Source organism: Elgaria multicarinata, chromosome 2, assembly GCF_023053635.1.
Source record: "Elgaria multicarinata webbii isolate HBS135686 ecotype San Diego chromosome 2, rElgMul1.1.pri, whole genome shotgun sequence".
Lineage (NCBI taxonomy): Eukaryota > Metazoa > Chordata > Lepidosauria > Squamata > Anguidae > Elgaria > Elgaria multicarinata.
In genome coordinates, this window is record NC_086172.1 from 117,397,090 (window position 1) to 117,420,772 (window position 23,683).

Sequence of the window (23,683 nt, forward strand, 5' to 3'; positions counted from 1 at the left end):
CAACCTTGCCTTTCTCAGCAGGGAATTCCAAATCTTGAAGTGACTGCTGAGAAGGCCCTCTCTTAAGTCACCACCAGAGATGCCATTGATGGTGGCAAGACCAGGGCCTCCCCCTGTCTTAATACTTGGGCAGCCACCACCAAAACCCTGAACATGAGCACCAAAATGGCCCTATGGGAGGAATAATCTTATAATGTCTTCCCCTGGGCTTTAATTGCAGTGGAGGAAGCCAAGGAAGCGACAGGTTGGCCTGAGACACAGGACAGTTGTGCACATTCCTCAACCACCTGCTAAGTACAGTAGCCCAAACCAAGCCCATGAGAATTTCTCTAAAATTCTTCTTCACCACTGGACTTCTTCTCAAAAGCCATTATTATTATTATTATTATTATTATTATTATTATTATTATTATTATTATTATTTTATTACATTGAATAAGAAGAGTCAGGGGGGGAAATGAGGGACAGATTTTCAGCACAGCACCACTTTCAATACCTGTCCAATCAATGCCTGGCTCTGAGGAAGGACCCCTTCAGAGTCAGGCATTTTAGACTCTCTGAAGAGCCATGCTGTCCATTTTTCTCCAGCTGACATGGCTCTTCAAAGAGCATGTACTTCGGCTCACTCTATTCAGAGCAAGCCAGAGGGTGGGCTGACAGGCAGGGGTGTTGTGAAAGCAGCGAGGGCTCACAGCAGCAATGGGAGATGTCACGGCACCACCTTTTCTCCCACCCCAGGCAGCATGAGAGCTTGCACCCCCACTCGGTTCCTGGACAGGTGAGAGAGGCAATTCCCAAGATCCTTTCTCTGAATCATTGTGTTTAAATAGCCACAGTTCAGCAGAGAGATAAGTTTGCTTAAACCTGTTACTTTCAAAGGATTTAACTGGTAAACTTAATTTTGTGTTGGATTGAAAGTATTTATTACTATTTTCCCATAACAACACAGTTAGGCGTGTGTTTCATTTATGTTTCCTTTTCTGAAGGTTCTGTAACTCCTACTGAGCCCTAGGAAATGAGTAGGATTAAAATCTGGTACCCACCCTTAGCCCTTTGGAGGTGCTTTTTGGCATACATTGGTGAAACATGCCAGTAGTGTAACCAGCAAAAAGGGACAATGCTGGATCTCCTAACAGAAAATAAAACATATAAATGGAGTTAAGTAGAAAATTCTTGTTCTACCTTTAAAAAATGTTTTCTTTGGCATAATATAAAGTGGTATGAAATCTCCACCACTGGTATATGATTCATGATGGTTACCATATGCTGTGGTCACTTACTGATGAATGTGCCTGGATGAATTCACCCCAAATGACAGTTCATTGGAAGTGGCTACTAAAAGAATCCATTGACATTGATCAAGCAATTATTCTGCCATATGTTCTGAGTGAGTTAGGGTGAATTCATCTGGGTCAGTTCAGATGAAACCTATACGCAAAGTAGCCTTTTGTCACAAAAAGACAGCTGTCCTAATATGAAAAAGCCTGTTATACACTTCAAATCCAAGGCCGTTTCGTCACCTGCCTTTTTCCCAAGGATCATCCTGGGATTGTTCCTGTGCATGCAAATGACACACAGAGGATCCCAGGAGCAGGCAAGAACGATCCCTCCTTTTTCCTGGGATAATCCTTAGGTGTAGAAAGGGCCCAAGCATATGTGAACAAAAGCTGTCAAGTCCAAAAGAAGATGGGATTCAATGTGTGGCTGCAGTGAAGAAGACAAAAAAAAACACCCAGCATTTCTCCTTCAGCCTTAGTGCCATGTTTTAGACTGTAACCCTATGCATGTTTACCTGCCATCAATTGTCTTCTGAGCAAACATCCATAGGGTTGTGCTGTTGGTCTATTTTATTGGCCCACTTTTAGAAAGGAGTAATGAGCACTGAAGGTTGAAATACAGATACAGACCATTGCTTGTTCGGCTTTTCTAAAACATTAACTTGAGTTGCTTCGCAGTAAACTTAAACTTGCTCAGTGTCAGAAATGCTGTATGAATACAAGGAATCTCTCTGTTGGCAATTAAATGATGTGATGTGAACGGCAGGCAGTGCTGCGCTGGCAGACAGTGTGCACCAGGTTTTGAACGAGAGGCCAAAGTAGCAAGCTTTGGGCTCAAGTTACAGGAAGCCAGATTCCAGCTGAACGTCAGGAAAAAACTTCCTGTTAGAGCAGTACGACAATGAAACCAGTTACCTAGGGAGGTGGTGGGCTCTCCCACACTAGAGGCATTCAAGAGGCAGCTGGACAACCACCTGTCAGGTATGCTTTAAGGTGGATTCCTGCATTGAGCAGTGGGTTGGACTTGATGGCCTTGTAGGCCCCTTTCAACTCTACTATTCTACGATTCTATGATTCTATGAATTACAAAGGTTTTACACCAGCAGCTGTTCCTGAGCTGTCCAATCACTTGTCAGCTTTATTCAAAACAAAATTCCTAGAGAAGTCGCTGTCTTTGCACCATGTTCTAGAATTCACCTGGTCCAAAAGCATACTGAATACGAAATATAGCAATGCCCATGGGTGATAGTAATAAAAAGGCATGCAGTTGAAACTAGCTCCTAATCTCTAAGAGAATTCTGCAACCTGTTTAGCATATTCCAGTAATTATTAGTAGATGCAGACAGTGGTTCTTTATTTCTGAAGACAAGCTTCAGAAATATTGTATACTTGTTATTGCTAATTAATGCCAGAGCTTAGTGCCAAAACATTTCATTTCTTGCTACCAGCTTCATATTGGGCAGACGGTGTATGCATAAGTTCATTTGCCATCAAATGAGATATTTTGTCATAAACTGCAGATGGAGCAGGTAAGTAAGTACCGATGAGGTCAATGAGGCTAGTCAAGAGTACATTTGCGTAGTTGCAGTCCATCAGTCTTGTAATAACTTGGGATACCTTGAAGAATCTTTTCAGTGTAACCCCAACCTGGTGGCCTTCAGACTTCAACTTCCACCAGCCACAGCTAGCATGATCAACGGTCAGAATGCTGGGAGTTCTACTCCAGAGCATTTGGGGGGCATCAGGTAGGGGAAGGCTGCAGTACAGGCTGGGCAGATCCCCATCACAAATGGAATTATTATTGTGAACACCCCATTCAAAAGGAGAACAGCCTCTTCCAAAAAAATCTTCACATAGAGTTGTGGTGAGATCTTTTTTCTTTCACTCTTTTCAGAACACTCAATGTAATAAAATGCAAAATTCTTGGTCACAGAGGATAAGATCCAACATATGTCCTACTTTGAGTAGACCCATTCAAATGAATGGGACTTAAGTTAGTCATGAGTAACTTAAAACCCATTCATTTCAATGGATCTACTTTAAAGGGATTTATGTTGGTTTTTACCCAGAATGCTGATGAGCTGTACTAACCTGAAGGCAAGAGCAGTTGGTGTCCTGCATACATACAACCAGCTTATCAAGAACTTCCCCCCAAATACAGGGAAGAACTGTACTCCATAGTTAGTAATGATCTGTTTATACAAGTGATTGAGGACAAATTCTTTGGACAAGTTCACATTTTAATTTTGAACCGCTACGTGAACTGAAACTCAGTTATCCTTTGAAATTTGCACTGTTGTGCAATGAGGTTTTCCAGTCAAAACGACAATGTATGTCTTAGGCAAAAATGCATAGCAAATGCATCTACTTGGGGCTGCCCTTCAAGACAACTCGGAAGTTGCAGCTAGTGCAAAATGCAGCAGCTAGACTGCTGGCAGGTACTAGGGGTGTGCACGGACCCCCCGCTCCGCTTCTCTTCCAGATCCATGATTTGCGGATCGGGCCACTTCGCTCTGCCCCCGCTCCGCCTATGTCCACTCCGCTCCGCTGCGGAGCTCCGGATCCGGATCGGAGCTCCGTTTCCCCCCCCCCATAGACTTGCATTAAGCTAAAAAAGTATACAACTTTTTTTCTGTTAAAGTTAGAAACCTCAAGTTTGGCACCATGACAGCTTATCCAGGGATACACATGCACGCCAAGACTCAAGGCAGTCCCATCATCCCCTGATTTAGGGGGAATTTATGAAAATCGGGCACCCCATTCACACCCCTTTCAATAGCTCCGTCAATTTGCACATTAGAAACCTCAAACTTGCCACCATGACAGCTTATCCAGGGATACACATGCACGCCAAGACTCAAGGCAGTCCCATCATCCCCTGATTTTGGGGGAATTTATGAAAATCGGGCACCCCATTCACACCCCTTTCGATAGCTCTGTCAATTTGCACGTTAGAAACCTGAAACTCACCACCATGACAGCTTATCCAAGGATACACATGCACGCCCAGACTCAAGGCAATTCCATCATCCCCTGATTTTTGGGGAATTTATGAAAATCGGGCACCCCATTCACACCCCTTTCGATAGCTCCGTCAATTTGCACGTTAGAAACCTCAAACTCACCACCATGATAGCTTGTCCAGGGGTACACATGCATGCCCAGACTCAAGGCAGTCCCATCATCCCCTGATTTTGGGGAAATTTATGAAAATCAGGCACCCCATTAACACTCCTTTTGATAGCTCCATCAATTTGTATGTTAGAAACTTCAAACTCACCACCATGACAGCTTATCCAGGGATACACATGCATGCCCAGACTCAAGGCAGTCCCATTATCCCCTGATTTTTGGGGAATTTATGAAAATCCGGCACCCCATTCACACCCCTTTCGATAGCTCTGTCAATGTGCATGTTAAAAACCTCAAACTTGCCACCATGATAGCTTATCCAGGGATACACATGCACACCCAGACTCAAGGCAGTCCCATCATCCCCTGATTTTGGGGGAATTTATGAAAATCGGGCACCCCATTCACACCCCTTTCGATAGCCCTGTCAATTTGCACCACCATGACAGCTTATCCAAGGATACACATGCACACCCAGACTCAAGGCAGTTCCATCATCCCCTGATTTTTGGGCAATTTATGAAAATCGGGCACCCCATTCACACCCCTTTCGATAGCGCCGTCAATTTGCACGTTAGAAACCTCAAACTCACCACCATGATAGCTTGTCCAGGGATACACATGCATGCCCAGACTCAAGGCAGTCCCATCATCCCCTGATTTTGGGGAAATTTATGAAAATCAGGCACCCCATTCACACTCCTTTTGATAGCTCCATCAATTTGTACGTTAGAAACCTCAAACTCACCACCATGACAGCTTATCCAGGGATACACATGCATGCCCAGACTCAAGGCAGTCCCATTATCCCCTGATTTTTGGGGAATTTATGAAAATCCGGCACCCCATTCACACCCCTTTCGATAGCTCTGTCAATGTGCATGTTAAAAACCTCAAACTTGCCACCATGATAGCTTATCCAGGGATACACATGCACGCCCAGACTCAAGGCAGTCCCATCATCCCCTGATTTTTGGGGAATTTATGAAATTGGGAACCCCATTTGCAGACGTGGACTGTTCTCTGACATTTGGACAGATAAAAAAGGGGAAGTGGGCACACTCACAGATGCCATCTAGACCCACAATCATGCCAAGGTACAAGGCAATCCCACCATCCCCTGATTTTTGGAGGGGCTTAATCTGTAGACAGCTCAATGGGGCCATTTCAAAGGAAATCTCAACATGCCATGAATTGGGGAGTAGAGATAAACCTAAATGAATCTTCTTCCACACTTGAAAAATGGATTTGGAACTTCCAAAACTCTAAGTGAGCGCAGGAAGGACTTCTCCCCTGAGTCAAAGCCAGACACAAACCATCCCTGCAAGGCGGGCAGTGGAGGAGGGAGGGAAGGCAGACAGGCAGCAGACATTTCTGGGGGCATAAGGAAGTGAGCCAAGGATAAGCCAGTAATGCATATAAAATGGAATAAATAAATAAATAAATAAATAAATAAACAAAGGAGGGGTGGAATTAAAAGCAGCAGTGTTGCTGAATAAACAACAAGAAGAACTTTTTTAAAAAGGCTATATCTGTCTTTTACCAGTAATAAGGGGGGGGGGATGGACATGCCCAGATGGGGAATCATCGGCCAATTTAACTGGTCCTGTCTAGGAACCAGTCTTTTAAGAAGCAAAGCTCTCACTTCAACTCATGATAGGCGTTGCTCCACCGGGTTACTCTCTTTGGAGGGCTCTGATGGCCCTCCAAGTACAGGAGAGAGTGAGGGCACGTCCACATGCCCTAGGGGAGCTCATCCCCTTGCACCACATCTTTTCAGTTGTTCCCCAAAGTTAGGGTGGGTAGCAGTGCTGTGTTTCTATCTCTTATTATTGGCTTAGTATATGATTTCAGGTTGTGTTTGTGCATTTGGTGGGGCTACTGTTTTAAAAAACACTGGGAAAAGTCCCTCCAGACTAAGAAAGAGAAGTTCCCAGAATCCCAAGTTACCCGTTTTGCCTATCCCCTCCTCCAACTTTGGGATCATGTGATCATGACCGGGAGTTGACTCTGCCCCTCAGCAATCGAAAAGGTAATCTTTTTCCTGCCTTTACCCTACTTTTTAAAAAATTCTAGCAAGCGAACCGCACCACGCAGAGAGCTGAGAGTAGGCTCAAAATGACCCCCAGGCATGACTCTCTAAGCACAAGAAGTTTCAGAAAGATAGCTTCAAAAACAACACAGTTATCCCCTTTTCTTTTCTGCAATGCAATCCTATGGGCGAAATGTTTCAAAATGGCGATCGGATCGGTCTGCAGAAAGAGAAGCGCTCCGAAAATGGGCGCTTCTCTTCACCTTGCTTCTAGGGGTCCCCGGTCCGCTTCTACTCTGCCTCTGGGCAAGGCGGAGCAGGCCAATTCGCTTCTGCTTCTACGCTTCTAATCGGAGCGGAGCACATCCCTAGCAGGTACATCTTACAGAGGCCACATAACACCGGTTTTAAAGGAATTGCACTGGCTGCTTATATGCTTCTGGTCGGAATTCAAGGGTTGGTAATGACGTTTACCAATGGGACCTCGATACTTGAAGGAGTGCCTCTCCTTATATATGCCTGCTCGAGACTTGAGATCTGTTGGAGGAGCCCTCCTCCCCGTCCCACCTACACAACACATATGCTATGGTGGGACAGGGGAGAGGGCTTTTTCTGTTGTGGCACCCTGACTGTGGAATACCCCCCCCCCTGAGGCCTGACTGGTGCCAATACTAACTTTATTCCGGCACCAAGTAAAAACATGGCTTTTTAACAAAGCCTTTAATGGTTAAATTCACCAAGCTTGCACATTGTTTTAACTGTTTTTACTGCTTTTAGCTTGATTAATGGTTTGGTTTTAGCTGTGTATATTGTGTATACACAGCTGTGTATATTTTTATCTGTACGCCACCCTGAGATCCTAGTGATGTAGAGCGGGATACAAATGTTTTAAATAAATAAAGACATGTCTTAGGAGAAATATGCAGAAAAATGCTTATGAATTTTCATTCAAACTTCTTTTTAGAAAAGATATTCTCAATATTGGGGACAAGCTAAACTTAAGCCTAGAGAAACCTGCAAAGTTTGAGACGAATTAAACTTAAGACTGGAACAAACAAAAAACTGAGAAAAATGAAACTGACAGATTCATCTATCTCTAGTTTACACTGGTTATTTTTTTAAAAAAAAAAGTGGTGGGGTGGGGGGGGAGAATTCCACTGAACAATATTGATGATGTCAACCAGATCTCTGGAGCAGATAAACTTGCGCATATATGATTTGATGCACCTATATTTATTTTTCCTCAGTGTCCCCTCTTCCCAGAGAAGGTGGATTTGGAAAAATGAACATGAACCAAACCAAAATGTAATATTTTTACATCAAGCTCTTAGCTTGTTTCTAATCCCCATAAAACAGCAAACAGAAACAAGAAGTCATTTCAAACCAGTTTGGGCCTTGCTTTTATATACTCATATATATGGGAATCCATCTACATCCAATGTCCTTTCAAATTGCTTGTATGCAGCTTGGTGGCATGGGATACCCAGCGAGCATCAGTGAAAGTGGAACAACCCACAACCTTCCAGAATGCTATCCCATCCATGTAGCAAGCACATATGAATACATTTTCCTGTGTCAGATTAAAGAGCTATTTATTTACTAAGAGTCCAAGTGCTCTGTTCAGCAGTAATCAAGCAGAGATGCTTGGGAAATGCAAAAGCAGGACACACTGGGGATAACCATTCCATGACTCCTGTAATTTGACTGCCTCTGAATAAGGAATTTCCATTTTAAGCTAGGTTGACTAAGAGATATTGATAGACCTAAAGAAGGGGTGGGAAACTCAGGCCTTCAGGGTTACCCAGATGGCCACTGCCATTCCCCCACACCCCGGCATCCCAATCACGGATCATTTGGGGCTTTCTTGCCTTTTCCCCCCAGTTGTCCCACCATTCCAAGGGTTGGAATGCCTCTCCCAAGACTGAGTAACTAGCGGTAAGATACTTAAACTAAAGCATGCTGGCATTTGTCCCTACCCTTTTGCCTTTGGCTGCACCCACCACTGGAATGCAGCCCACAAGAGGTTTTCTGAAATTGGATTTGGCCTGTGGACTGAAAGGGGTTCCCCACCCCTGACCTAGAAAGATGGCATTAAGTTTGTTATAAACACCCTGCCTCCCTCTCGCTCTCTAAGCTTCATCACATCTAGTCAAATGCACATCTCCCATTGCTTCTTCTGTCGCCACTCCCATGTTGCTTCCTGAAAACAGGAAGTAAATAGCCCCATTCAGTCCAGTAGGAGACAGCAGCAACTGGACTTAATGAGGTTTTTTGAAGGGCAATAATGGTCAGAAGGGGTGGAAGAGGCAGATGACATCATGTGAGTAATTCACGAGTGCCCAATAACGAACGTGCAGTAAAACGCTCGTTCGATGGAGCTTGAGCTTTCTCTCTCTCTCTCTCTCTCTCTCTCTCTCTCTCTCTCTCTGTGGTTATATGAGATGTCTGTTTCAGAGATACAAGTCATCATTTACCTGAAGACATTCAAATGCATAATGGGTGAATGGGTAGCAGGTTCAATATAAGCACTGCAGTATTTATTTATTTATTACATTTCTATACTTCCCAAAAGGCAAAGATTTCAGTAAGTCTGCCAGGAACTTTTCATTTTTTCCCCATGAAGTAGGATAACACCATATAGCTGGTATGACTGGCATCAGATATATAGATATATTTAATAGATTTATAGATATAGATAGATATACATTTATAGATTTTAACCTATATCAATTTTTGCTGTCTGGTTTTATCCTGGTCGTGCTTTTTATACTGTATTTTGTATTTGTGTTTTTAAATTGTTGCTTGTTTTATTATGCTCTTCATGGTTTTAATTTTTGTGAACCGCCCAGAGAGCTTTGGCTATTGGGCGGTATAGAAATGAAATAAAAAAATAAATAGATTAGATAGATTTTAAACTCACTTTTGATGAGAATCAAAGAAATCCTAGAGTAAGAGGAGTCACATCAGAAGTCACATGCCCACATTTTATCCCAGTATCAGATGTTTAGAGACCCATAAGAACTTTAGGAAAGATTTCGGAGGAAACTGTCGTGTGTGTGTGTGTGTGCGTGTGTGTGTATATGAGAGAGAGAGAGAGAGAGAGAGAGAGAGAGAGAGATTGAATGGGTTTTTCTATTTTGTTCATCCTCTTCCCTGCAGGACACAAAAGATAAGGAGGATTAGTCAAGTCAATCAATGATTTGTATTTCTGGGACTGGGGAATGGAATCCTTTATTCAAGCTGTACAATTGGAACAAGCCATCTTTGGAGACACTCCTAAACTGATCTCTCTCAGTATGATCTGTGTAATAACTATTTTGAATGGTTTCTTGTATGGAAGAATGCTCAAAGTTATGAATCACTAGAAGTACCTGGGAGAAGACCAAATTGGCTAAAATATTAAAGGTGCAATCCTGTGCTTATTAGACAGAAAAAGTTGCCCAACTCCCAGCATTCCCTAGATAGCATGGCTAACTGGGCAATGCTGGGAGTTGTAGGACTTTTTTTCTGTCTAAATATGCGTAGAGTTGCACTGTTAATCTATATTCTTTAGACTAGTGTAGCTACAGCATAGCTAATGTAAAGACAGCTATCTAAAGATGTTACCCACATTAAAAATGTGATGGATTTCTGAAATTCAAAATTCAAATACATTTACAATTGCATTTGGCTGGTCTTGAAGCTTTGCTGATACACCTCAGTTAGATCTCCCAGTATGAAAACCTGTTTTTGGCTGATGTAATTTAAGTTTCATCCATCAAGGTGCACCAGTAGAGATGACAACAAATTCCTCTACTGTCATGGAGATGTCAGCTGCTTCACAACATTCACATTAAGGTGTGTTTCCAGGCTTGTCTCAATCATGTACGGACTCAATCTTCTTCAATTGCTAAAGGGAGAGTAGATTTCTATTTCAGAGAGAAATAGAAATCCTCAGCACAAACTTTCAGGAAGGACCGATCCTTTTTCCTTTGGCTCAGAGGAATGGAAGTGAAGCTGCAACTATCACCCTTTTCAGTTCTGTAGTAGACTGGGCATGGAAGCATGGAAGCTACTCTAGGCAGGTAACAAAAATACTAGGTAGGTAAAACTACTGCTGCTTCAATAAATTAAGAAAATATTCCTTCAGGAAAAGAGAAGGGCAGCACACACACATACACACACACCAAAAGAAGTGGCAGGTTTCAGTTGTAGGTGGGGATGAAGGCAAAAGATGCATGGCCAAAATTAGGGTGACCATATTAAAAGGAGGACAGGGCTCCTGTATCTTTAACAGTTGCATAGAAAAGGGAATTTCAGCCGGTGTCATATGGAAAACCTGGTGAAATTTTCTCTTCATCACAACAGTTAAAGGTGCAGGAGCTATACTAGAGTGACCAAATTCAAAAGAGGGCAGGGCACCTGCAGCTTTAACTGTTGTGATGAAGAGGGAACTTCACCAGGTTCCCCATATATACAAATGACACCTGCTGAAATTTCTTTTTCAATAGAACTGTTAAAGGTACAGGAGTCCTGTCGCCTTTTCATATGGTCACCCTAGCCAAAATACCAGTATATTTTAGCTTTATTTATTTTTATTTATGTCACCGATGTATACATTGGTTTGCAGTGAACTATCAAATGAACTGATACCTTCACAGACCCGTCTTTCCCTTTGCTATTTTCATACTGTCCTTCAGCCACAGGTATGCTGATGATGTGGGGTGGGGGACACACCACCCCAAGAGAAAGCAAGATAAATGCATACTACTCTGGACTAAGTTGTCAGTTCTTACAATGCTTATTGGGAATTCTCATTTGACTCTATGGACTTACATCTGAGTAATAGAAATAGGCTGGACTGTAAAATTCAGCTTGCATGAACATCACCATGAAAATGTACTGGTTTTATTGAAATGTCATTTTATTTTTTATTCCACTTTTCCTTAAAAAGCCCTCAAGGCATCTAACAAGAGTCAGTTAAAACAATGAAACACTATAAAAATAAAGAAAAAAACATTGAAAAAAACCCCAACAAATGTGTGTCTTGTTTCTTTAATCTGGGTTGGTGGGTGGGGTGCAAAACCACACACACACACAAAATGTAAAAGCAGCAGAGATTAAAACAATTAACAGCACCCAATAAACAATTAAACAGCTCTGAAGCCTATCTAAAAGGAAGTTCTGGTAAAATGAGAGAACAAAGGAGGCGTTCCTTGGGAGGAAAGTGCAATACCTGGTTTCAGCTTCCAAAAAGGCCTTCTCTTTCATTCCAACCAGGGTCTTCTCAGTAGCTGCAACCAGGGATTCAGGGTCATTGGAATATGGAAGAGTGTCTCTGTTTTTGGTCCTAATATGTGTGCAGGGCCATTCAAGAGAAGTCTTTCAGACGTCCTGGTCCCAATCTGAAAAGGGCTTCAAATGTCACCAGAAGGATTTTGAATTGGGCCTGGAAATACATGAGAAGCCGGTTTCAGCAAGGCAGTCACATGCTCCCCATACATAGATCCATTTGTTTTACTTCTCAAAATGGACTGGACATATGAAGGAGTGGGGCATTCTTGCCCACTCCGATGACGCAAGCACCGACCAGCAGGTGCCCATGATATTTACACAACGATTGCACACAAGGAACTCATCTCAGCAATGGAATTGCTAGCTGAGGAGATGAACCCCCTGGCAAAATGCTGCCATTTATTAATTAGAAAGTGCCACATTCTCACAACAGATGCACCAGGCAGAGGAATTACAAATGATCCCCTGTAACAACTGCCTAACACCTGCATGTTTATTGTATAATAAAGGAACAGCCATCTGTGCAAGTCTTGCCTAATGCAATATGCAAAAGCCTCACTGAAACACAAAGTCCAGTTGTCCATACTTACCAACAAGGCATAGAATATATGCTAGAATTCAAGCTTCTAATTTGCTGAAGAACTATTCTATGATGGATGTACAGCCAGGGCTTGCATGTGTCTGACACAGGAACTGTGTGGTTCTATGTGCTTGTGTGGTGGACACATATCTCTTATGGGCACTAAGAATCTGCATGTGAAAGGCATCTCACATCCTTTGGGATCAATAGCTTTTTAGAGGAGTAAAAGATTAGTCTTCATTAGTATTATGTGTAGTCAAAGTGAGAAATATGCTGTGTAAAAGGGACTCTGGCACTTTGAACTGATGTTAGAATAAAGAGATTTTGATAGATATCATTTCATGCTTCAGCAAATATTTGGGTTTGACATCTTGGCTGTCAATGATCACTGCCATTTATCACCCAATAACTGCTAGTCACCTTCCATTTTCTTGCAAATGTATTGTACTCAATGCATAACCAAAAGGAAGAGCAAATGCTGGCCCAATCTGCAACGCATACAGTAGAAGAGGGGATGAGGCAGATATGGGAGGGAGAAAAAACATGTTCCATTAGGCTGATATACATTCTGAGCCCAGGAACATGATACATATATACCATGTATCATTCCCCGGCTGTGGAACGAGCTCCCCAGAGAGGTTCGCTTGGCTCCTACATTGTTTTTCCTTTTGTCACCAGCTGAAGACCTTTTTTATTTTCTCAGTATTTTAACACCTAATTTAACTTAAATTTAAACTCTGCTGTTTTAATCTCATATTTTAACCTATATCAATTTTTGCTGTGTGGTTTTATCCTGGTTGTGCTTTTTATATTTATTTTGTATTTGTGTTTTTAAATTGCTGGTTGTTTTATTATGCTCTTCATGGTTTTAATTTTTGTGAACCGCCCAGGGAGCTTCGGCTATTGGGCAGTATAGAAATGAAATAAATAAAAAAATAAGTGTGTGTGTATGTGTGTAATAATAAACCAAGCATGTTATGAGCTAATAGTGTGGCTTAGGCTGTGTATGCATACATACACTAGCCCTAATCTAGGTTCAAGACAGTTTAGTTGCAACCAATTAAAATCACATTAGTGATTTAATACCAATTAATGGAACTTTTTAATCAATGTTTTATTGTAAGTTTCAACAACAACAAAGAAAACAAAAAATGCAACTGTAACTGCAGACTTTGAAAGCCTCAGTTTCAAATATTAAAACAGCCTTTAAAAAAGAAAAGAAAAAAGAAGTAAATCACACATAAATGCCAGTAAGTAAAGGCAGACCAAATATCCAAATATATGTCCATAATGGGACCAAAGTAGAAATGGATGGACTCACCTGCACCGGGTTTTGCTGGGTGCTCACTGAGCTGCCAGGGCTGCCCAACCCCGCTCACAGCGCAAGTGTCTTGATGGCTTAGCAAGCACCTGCCAGCACCTCCAGTGCTGTGGGATGTTTGTCCTCCTAGAGAGCCACCAATTTGCAGAAAAATGGTGGTTCAAGGATTCTGGAAATCTAATGTTGCATAAATGGTGACCATAAAGGAGGTATTTATGCAACATTATTGGCCTGAATGATCCATGTTGTAGAAATGGCCCCTTTATGGCTGCCATTTATGAAACATTAGATGTCCAAAATCCCTGAGCCACCATTTTAAAACCAAATGGTGACTTGCTATGGGGACAGGAGGTTCCGTGGCCTCCGTGGGCTCAACAAGCAGGATTTGGGAGTCAAATGGGGTGGAGTCCGCTGGACTCCAACCCCTCCTCAAACTTTTGTAACATCCCTAGACTTAAGTGCAACTAACTTTCTTTATATTACAGCCACATTCTAGAGAAAATGGTCCCACTTAATTTAATGAGTAAACATACTTGGGATAGGAACATGGGAAATGGCCTTATACTGAGTCACACCTTTGGCCCATCTGTCCCAGTATTGCTGACACAGACTGGCAGCAGCTCTCCAGGGTTTCAGACAGGATTCTTTCCTCACCCTGCCTGGAGAAGCTGGAGATTGAACCTGGGACCTTCTGCTTGCAAAGCATGTGCTCTGCCACTGAACCACGGCCCCTTTCACTCATCAGATGAGTGTCCAACCTTATGTGCAAATCCTAAAAGAATTGTCCTTATAGAACCACAGCCTTTGATGAAGCGTAGTAACACAACCTTCTAGTTCAACCACTTGCTTGATACAGGAAATCCAGAGCATCCCCAGAAATGGCTGTCCAGTCTCTGCTTGAGGATCTCCAGCATTTTTATAGTACATTTAAGTAATTTGATAATCATAACATTAAGCCATAGCCATGTTCTATTTAGGGGGTGGGAGCCCTAGAGCTTCCCTTAAGTAAATTGGGGGCTGGTGTTAGTAAGGCATCTCCCTGGGCAAAATGTCTGAGGCAGAGAAATACTTACCAAAAAACAAAACTGTGCAGGGTTTTTTCCCTGCTGCCATCACCTTTGCAAGTTTGATTAATAGGGAACAATGAAAAACAGCACTGGAGGACAAGCAGAGTGGTAAGGGATTGTAACTGACAATTTGCTGTGAAAATACATAGTCTCCTGCAAAACCTATTGATTAATGGAGTCTTTCCAGCAGCATAAAAATACAGGCACCCACAAGGAAAGGGAAGCAAATTCAAATAAATGCTCTCATTAGTGAGGTTCAGCAGCATGCAGCATTTAATCAAGCTGCTGTTCAATTACAGCAACAAACACAAGTAACTTTTCTCCTTTGTTATTACTTATGCTGGGGTATTAATCATCAACATTGACAACAAACAGCATGAAGGAAGAAATACTAGGGATGGGGAAGAAATAGTGTGAGGACTACCCTCCTACTTTTTGGATGGCCTGAAGGTGCTGAGGAAGGGACCTGCTGCAAAACTGAGAAAGCATGTGTGCAGTTCTCCTCCTTCAACACAGAGCAGTTGCCATTAGCAGAAGGACACAGGAACTAGTCAGTCATCCTATTGGCCTCAGAAGTTTTTAATGCAACACTGCCATCTGCAGGCAGTTGAGATACTCACCTTGAAGGTTCTGTTCTCATTCCTGGCCCTGAAATACTTGCAGATCAGAGCTATTGCTCCCTAAGAACTGATAAGGTGTATGTTTGAATGAAAATGGCTTTTGACTGTTACCCAGTTAGGGCCAAACTAGATACAATGCAGGAGAGCTTTTGGTTTAACTGATCAGCATTCCCACATGCTTGCTTTGAATATTGGGAAAGTGCTGTTAGTCTTTCCTTCCACAATGATTTCCTGCTCTAAACTGCCCCCCTCCAAGAGCAAAGGGAGGGGAGGCAGGAGATACCTGCATGTCTCCCCCAGCAAAGCTGGATATCCATAAACCAGTTGAAATTTGTTACCAATTACTTGTTCATCAGCTGAACTTAGATGTAGTTGGATGAAATAGGAACATAAGAAGTGCCCTGCTGGATCAGACTAAGGGTCCATCTAGTCCAGCACGCTGTTCGCACAGTGGCCAACCAGCCATCGGCCAGGGATGAACAAGCAGGACATGGTGCAACAGCACCCTCCCACCCATGTTCCCCAGCAACTGGTGCACACAGGCTTACTGCCTTGAATACTGGAGATAGCACACAACCATCAGGGCTAGTAGCCATTGATAGCCTTTGCCTCCAGAATTCTTCAGAAGAATCTCTTCACCCCAGTTCTGGTGTTACATAGGGACTTTGTGTGTTGGCATGCTGCCACTCCACCATGAAGATAACATATGAGCCCATCCCACCACACAAGGGAAGGGCAACATGGTGCCCTCCAACTGTTTGGGACTACAAGCTCCATGATCCCTGAACGTTTACTATGTTGGCTGGGGTTTATGGGGGTTGTAGCCCAAAGCATCAGAATGGTGCCAGGTGGCCTATCCCTGCACAAACACTTGATCAGAAGGATGCACAATTCACACAACCTCTTCCTGTTTAAGAAAAAAGTTGTAGAACAAATCACATAAAAGGGGCCTCTGCTAAGGCATTATTAAGGAAGTATCAAATATATCAAATGTTATATTACCTGCTCTTTGTCCATGCAAAGGCCTCAGCTAACACATAAACAGGAATCAGCATGAGATTATTATTCTAGCCTCTCTTAGGTTATATATTACCATTGTTATAGTTCTGGCTGAATGTCTTGTTTGTTTAATATATTGTACCTTTGATTCTTACCTGAATAGCATTTATTGACAAACATATTGATCTTGTATGTGCAAAAGAAATAGCTAGTATCTTAATTTATTTTTAAGGTTCTAGAGGGCTGAGCCAGGGCTGAGCCCTGAATATATGATGTAATGACAAAGTGAAGTTACCCAACTTTAGTAAGCATAGTCTGTCAAAACACAGTTGTGGTTAAGTAGAAAAATCTTCCAAGTTGTTGCTAGAGGTGTGCAACAGTAGGGTGGCCATATGAAAAGGAGGACAGGGCTCTTGTATCTTTAATAGCTGCATAGAAAAGGGAATTTCAGCCGGTGTCATTTGTATGCATGCAGCACCTGGTGAAATTCCCTCTTCATCACAACAGTTAAAACTGCAGGAGCTATACTAGAGTGATAGGATACAAAAGAGGGCAGGGCTCCTGCAGGCTTAACTGGTGTGATGAAGAGGGAATTTCACCAGCTGCTGCATGAATACGAAGGACACCTGCTGAAATTTCCTTTTCAGTACAACTGTTAAAGATTCAGGAGCCCTGTCCCCCTTTTCATATGGTCACCCTAAGCTATAGTAAAGGTCATATAATAGCTTTAAGCTAAGGTCAAATAATAACCTTAAGAAGCAAAGCAGGAAAATACCTAAGAGAACAATTGGCTTGGGAAGGACAAAGAACCAATGAGGCTCAGGATTTGGCCCAAGCCGATGCAGATCCCTAATACATACTTTCACCATTTGATTGCTAGACAACAGAAGTATACTTTAAATGTTTGAGCACAATGGCTTACACTGAATATTTGAGCCACTTCCAGTACCCAAGCCACAAAAGTGTACATTTTGAATGACTCAGGGCCTTGCTAGATGGGGCTTTAGCATGGTGCGAGCCCCGGGCTCACCCCTGTGCATCCAGATGATGCCTAGGGTATCCTGGGCTCAGGCAGGGGTGAACCCTGCCTGGGCCTGAAGTAACCAGCACCGCTTTAGGCCCGGTTTTTTCTGCAGTCACAGGCGTGTAGCCAGGTCCGCCGCTTTTCCCAGCTACTGGAGCTGGGAAAAGCAGCGGATGGGCTCTACAGGAGCACTGCGGGCATCAGGGCTATGGTGGGAACAGGGGGGCAGGCGGGGGATCAGACATTGCGGGCGAGGCGGGCGGGGGATCGGACATTGTGGGTGGGGATCGGACATTGTGGGCGGGGGGCAGGCGGGGGATCAGACATTGTGGGCGGGGGAAGGAGACCTGGGCCACGGGGAGAGATTGCGGATGGGGGGGAAGGAGAATTTTTTTAAAAAACAACACACCACTTACCATTCCTGTCTCCTGCGCTGCTGCCGCCGCTTTAAAAAAAATTAAATGGCAGCCGCGACAGCTCTCCTCCTGAGCTCATCGTGGCTCACATGTGAATAAGGGCGAGATCTTGCATTATTCATAAGGCGAGTTCTCCCCTCCTCTCCCCTGGATTTTCGACCAGGTCTAGCAAGGCCTTGAGTCACAAGACATACTTTGAGTGTTGGAGCCAGAAAGATGTAATTCTACTGTTTGAGCCATGAAAGCATACTATTTGTAATTGAGACACAAAGACATACACTTTGAATGTCTGAGCTACAAGGCAAACTTTCAGGGTTTGACCTAGGAAGATGTACTCTTTGTACATTTGAACTACAAGGTGTACTTTCAGTGTTTTATAAAAAATATAGAGTATGTTCAAACCAGAATCCTGAACCTATGCATCAGCTGGAATGCAGTGATATGGCGATGTTAAGAATATAATAAGAGCCATGCTGAATCAGGCCTGTCTAGGCGAGCATTCTGTTTGCATAATGGCCAGTCAGGCACCCATGGAAAGTCCACAACCAGTTGCTCCCAGCAACTGCATACAGAGAAATGCTGATATTGGAGGTAATATATAGCCATCATGGTCTAGTCCTTGATAGCCTTTTGCCATTGATAGCTGTATTCTCCATGAAACTGAGGAGTTGTAACGCCAGATTTATCTGCATGAGGTATAGAATACCACTTCTGCACTTGGTTATGGGCACCACATAGTAAACGTTTAAACTGTTACCACATGGCTCCCAGTTATCTAAATCCACTCTGTTCTAGTCTGTACTATATACTCTTACTGTTATTTGTACATGCACCTTTAAGGGAGGTATATATAAAATGACCTTGAGGGTAGAATGAACACACCTGCTTGCAGAAGTTACCACCTCTGAAGCTTTCTGATCATTAAGTGGCCTGGGATTTAAGGTTTGAACACTTTCATGTTGGGATGCTGACACGATCATGTTTTTGAAACTTTGTATTTGTTTCTCAGTCAATCTTCCTTCGGGGAGAATTAATTCATTGTTCTGGGTCAGAGAGACTTCCTAAATGTTTGCCTCATCTTTATTCTCATGCTGTGTGCTCATCAGTGGCGGTGAGTCCTGAAAAGATAGCTTTCAGCTTTATACGATGCCATTTTCATGTTCATAATTGTAATTGTGTAACCTCACATGGAGATTTATATGACATTGTATTATGTGTATTTTTCAGTTCATGAATTCAATTCATACACATGAAGTACTGCTTTTCTGAAGAAGTTGGACCAAGAAAAAGCAGCAGTAATAGCCAGTGATGCCCACTGGGCACATTTGTGATTTTGAGAGCCAAAGGGCTGCTCACAAGGGTGCCCTGTCCATTCGTGAAATGGCTGCCATGGTCACAAAACACTCATTAACCAGAAAGCAAACTGGTGGGACTAAAACAAAAGCCACCTGCCCAAGAAGGTAAATCCAAGGCAGAGGTGGGGGACGGGGCCAAGTTCCAACCACAAAGCTACGCTTTTGAACCCAAATAAAGATGGCGCTGGAGGATGGCATACACATACATACACACACACTTTCATTTTCATAAAAAATCTTATGAAATAAAATAAAAATCGGAGGCTTGGCGGACATCTAGAGAGGCATCCGTGGTCACATTGGCAACAACAGACACCATGTTGCAGAACCTAGGGCTTGGCTGACCAGGTGTCGCATTTTGCCAAAGGTAGTCCTCTGTTTCAAGGTCTATCAGAGGACAGTCCTCTGTTTAAGGTCCCCTCGACTAGAAGAGCCATTCAGTCTAGTTTGGGGTCAGCAATTTCCTCCCTCACCCATCTCACTATGGTATGAACCAAAGTCCCATGATTTCCACCACCCCACAGGGTTTCAGTTAGGAAATGTGGGATTACATTGGGGAGAGAAACCAGTCATCAGACTTATTGCAGCCACAGTGGCCTTCCAGAAACTCTCGGTCTGAGGGCCAAAAAAGCCATGACATCATTCACACAATGAGCAATTGAATATTGATTTATTAAAGGTTTTTATGCATTGCTTTATAGACTGACATCACAACACAGTTTACATGAAATGATTAAAACAATAAAATCAAGAAAATTTTGAAATAAGCACAAACAACACAAACAACTCCTTGTCTTGAAGAAGCTGATTCTGTTTCTTCTCCTCTCAGAGCAAGATGGGAGTCTGCATGCCAGTGGTACCACCTTCTACTGGGCCTTGGGTTCTGGGACAGGTCTACAATGCCCATAAGGTGTCTCATCAGGACACCATCTCTGTGGCTCATTGAGCCTGCAGTGGGGCAGAGAGAGGTCTTATCCCTCACACTAGCCCTGGGCACAACACTCACAGGAAGAGTGAAAAAAGCTACGTCGGATCAAACTGGAAGCCCTATGCCTTATTTTAATGGGTGGTTAGCTCTGCCCCTGCTAGAAGTCCAATCCCATCCCTGGAAGTCCCGCTTCCGGAGTCCTGCCCCGGAAGGAGGGATCACTGGATGGGTGGTCATGTGACTCCTAGATATAGTCATCATACCTCCATGGACCAATGGGATGAGGGAGGAGACCCCTGCTGTACATGTGGGGGACTGAAAGTGACCCCATAGAGGCCATTTCCAACCCCATGCCCAGAAGTCCTACCCTGGAGGAAGGGATCACCTGATGAGGTCATGTGAACTGTCTACAAACTCATCATACCACCTTGTACTATTCAGCCACAATATCATGAGGAGTTTGTAGAGGGGTCACATGATCCCATCAGGTAAACTCTCCATCCAGGCCAGGACTTTTGAAACTGGGAATTCTTGGGATGTGGTTGGAAATGATCCCAAGACTGCTACCTTACCTCCCGGACTCTGCCCTGTGATGGATGCTCTGTTCTATTTACCCTTGGACTCCTCTGTGACTCTGCTTCTGTACTGTGTAAAGCAAGTGAGTGCCTGACTGTGTTTTGTCCCCTGACTGCTATGTCAACCCCATGCCTAAGTTAGGGATGTCAAGGAATCCATGTTGGGGTGGAGCTTCACAAGCTTTTGTTAGCTCAGCCCCATGGACTCCGTTTTGGCTTCCACCAATTAGTCTGACTCAGTGTGCAATGAGTCAGGCCAACAGGTGAAATTCTCTGTTACATTTTTTTTTTTTGCCCAAATTTGGCTGCAAATTATGCAAATATGCATAATTTACAGACAAAATGTATGCAAATCTTTATTTGCACAAATTTAGCCAAGACCAAAAAAAATTGTAAAACCATGCAGCTCGGTTCACAAAAGCAAACCAAGTCCAGCGAGCCCAAAAGGGTTGAATTTTTTGGCAACTGACATCTCTAACCCCTGTATCTAAGTGCTTCCTGTGCCCCACATGTATGGCAGGGGCTAAATGGACAAATTCATAGAGGAGCCACAGGACCCCCATCAGGTGATGCCTCAATCTGGGATGTCCAGGGATGGGATGGGGCTTCTGGCAGATGTGGGGCTAAACCACCTTTGAATAAGATGGAGGGCTTAGCGTTTGATATGAGGTAGCCTTTCCAAGAGTCTCTTGACCTCTTCACTCTGTCTCCCGTTGCAGGCTCTCCCAATGCCAAGTCTAAGGACCAAAGCACAGTCCACAAAGATCTTTCTTATTTATTTATTTATTTATTTATTTATTTATTTATTTATTTATTTATTTATTACATTTCTATACCACCCAATAGCCAGAGCTCTCTGGGTGGTTCACAAAAATTAAAACCATTCAAAGTATAAAACAACAGTATAAAACCATAATATAAAATACAATATAAAAGCTGTCTGGGGACGTTTTCCCGAGAAGGAGCTGTTGTTCAGGTGAAGGTCTGTAGTCCAGACAGGCCTTAAGGAAGCTGGTCATGGCTGTTTTTTCAGTGGCTCCAACCATGGTTCCTACTAACTGGATTTCTTAAAGGGCTACTGTCATGTTCCATAGTCTCATGTTCTTGGTGGCTGAGGGACAGGGGAAGATGGAAGTACAAAAAGGGGTGCTAAGGATGCCCCCTGAGTTGATATTATGTGTGATCTCTTAATATGAGTCATTCACAGGGTCCTCTGGTGCCTCAAATCTATGGGACAGGATGCCTTCCCCATCTCTAGCCATACCCCATCTCACCTGACTTAGTCCAGGCTTTGACTGATATCATTCGTGAAATTTCTGGATGAGTTGATGTGCCTGGACATGCATGGAGGCTCCCACAAGCGCTCTTCTAGTCCTTAACCTATTGAATAGTTTGGTAGTTGTTGCACAACTCTAATCCCCCCACTTGTCTTTTAATGAATCAAACAGGTACCCAGGCAGGTCAAAGGAAGCCATGCTTTAGATTTTTACTGCAACTCCGCAAGGGCTGCAGGTTCAAGTTGCTCTGACAGGGAATACAGCTGGCCCACAGGGATGCAAAGTAATAGAATCATAGAATAGTAGAGTTGGAAGGGGCCTATAAGGCCATTGAGTCCAACCCCCTGCTTAATGCAGGAATCCGCCATAAAGCATCCCTGACAGAGGCTGTCCAGCTGCCTCTTGAATGTCCCTAGTGTGGGAGAGCCCACGACGTCCCTAGGTAACTGGTTCTATTGTCATACTGCTCTAACAATCAGGAAGTTTTTCCTGACATACATCCGGAATCTGGCTTCCTTTAACTTGAGCCCATTATTCTGTGTCCTGCACTCTTGGATGATTGAGAAGAGATCCTGGCCCTCTTCTGTGTGACAGCCTTTCATGTCCTGGGACAAGGTCAACAGGGCAGTCAGTGGGGTGATGAGGGGGCAGGCTTTCTTCTTCCACCAGTTTGAATATGTCTTAATAGTAAGCACCCTTATTGGGAAGCTGTGGTTCTGACTCAGGGGAGACAGTGGCTGCTGACTGGATCACGTGACCCTAGAAGCAGGTATTTCAACAGTACCACACTCTAATGGATAAAAGGATTGTGTTGAGCAAGCCAGGCAGTCCTCAATGCAATTGGGAAATGGCATGAGGTGACCTCATTAAAGGACAGCCATTGCCCATGGTTCTGGGTTTCAGTCGCTTTATCCTGGTTTTCATGTTGGACAGGGCAAGATGTCAATGGGCATCCATCAATGGCTTCAAGAAGGACAGGAGGCGCTTTTGGAACAGCAAAATGCATCCCTGCTGGAGAGGCAAACTTACTGGTTAGCAAAGATGGGACTTTTGTTGGTGGGTTGACGCCTCTCTGATGTGAAGCAAACTGCTGTGGGGTGCATCACAGTGGAGCCCATGTATTTTCCCATCGTCCAATTACCCAAGATTTTCCCTGGACACACTGCAGCAGAGTGTCCCAATTGACCACAATGCAAACACAAGTGGAGTTGGCAGTGGTTGCCTTTCTCCTGGGCTGAGAGATGAGACTGTGGCCCACAAAGCTGTATGGGTTTAGGCTCACCAATTTCTCAGGTGGCACAGGCACTTGGCACTTCAGTACCATAGTCCAGAGAATGGCCCAGGTGGGACAAGCTCTTTTCTGGAACTCCAAACATCCCTCTGTGTGGAGACAACAATTAATCAGGTCTGGCAACCTTGTAGGTAATACCTTGTAGGTCAGGCAACCTTGTAGGCAGCTGAGATAAGTCATCTTAAAGAAGATCTACCAGACCCACCTGGAATTGTTCAAGGATTGCAGCCTCATTCCAATCGAGGGCTTAGACACAGAACGAGAAAGCCCAGGCATACTCTAAAGGGGAACCTGTCCCTCTGTGAAGACAGCAGATGCAGGAATTGTCTGTTTCTGCTTTCTGAGGATCCCTCAAACACCTGTATGTTCTCAGCAAGGAAGGCCATATAGCTACTTAGGAGAGGGCTCTGACTCAGGGTGTTGCCAGGACGTCTGCCAACCTTCTTTGCGGAGCTAATGTGACATCTTCCCCAGGATTGCTCATGGGCAACATTTGCAGCTCCATTAGCCTTCCG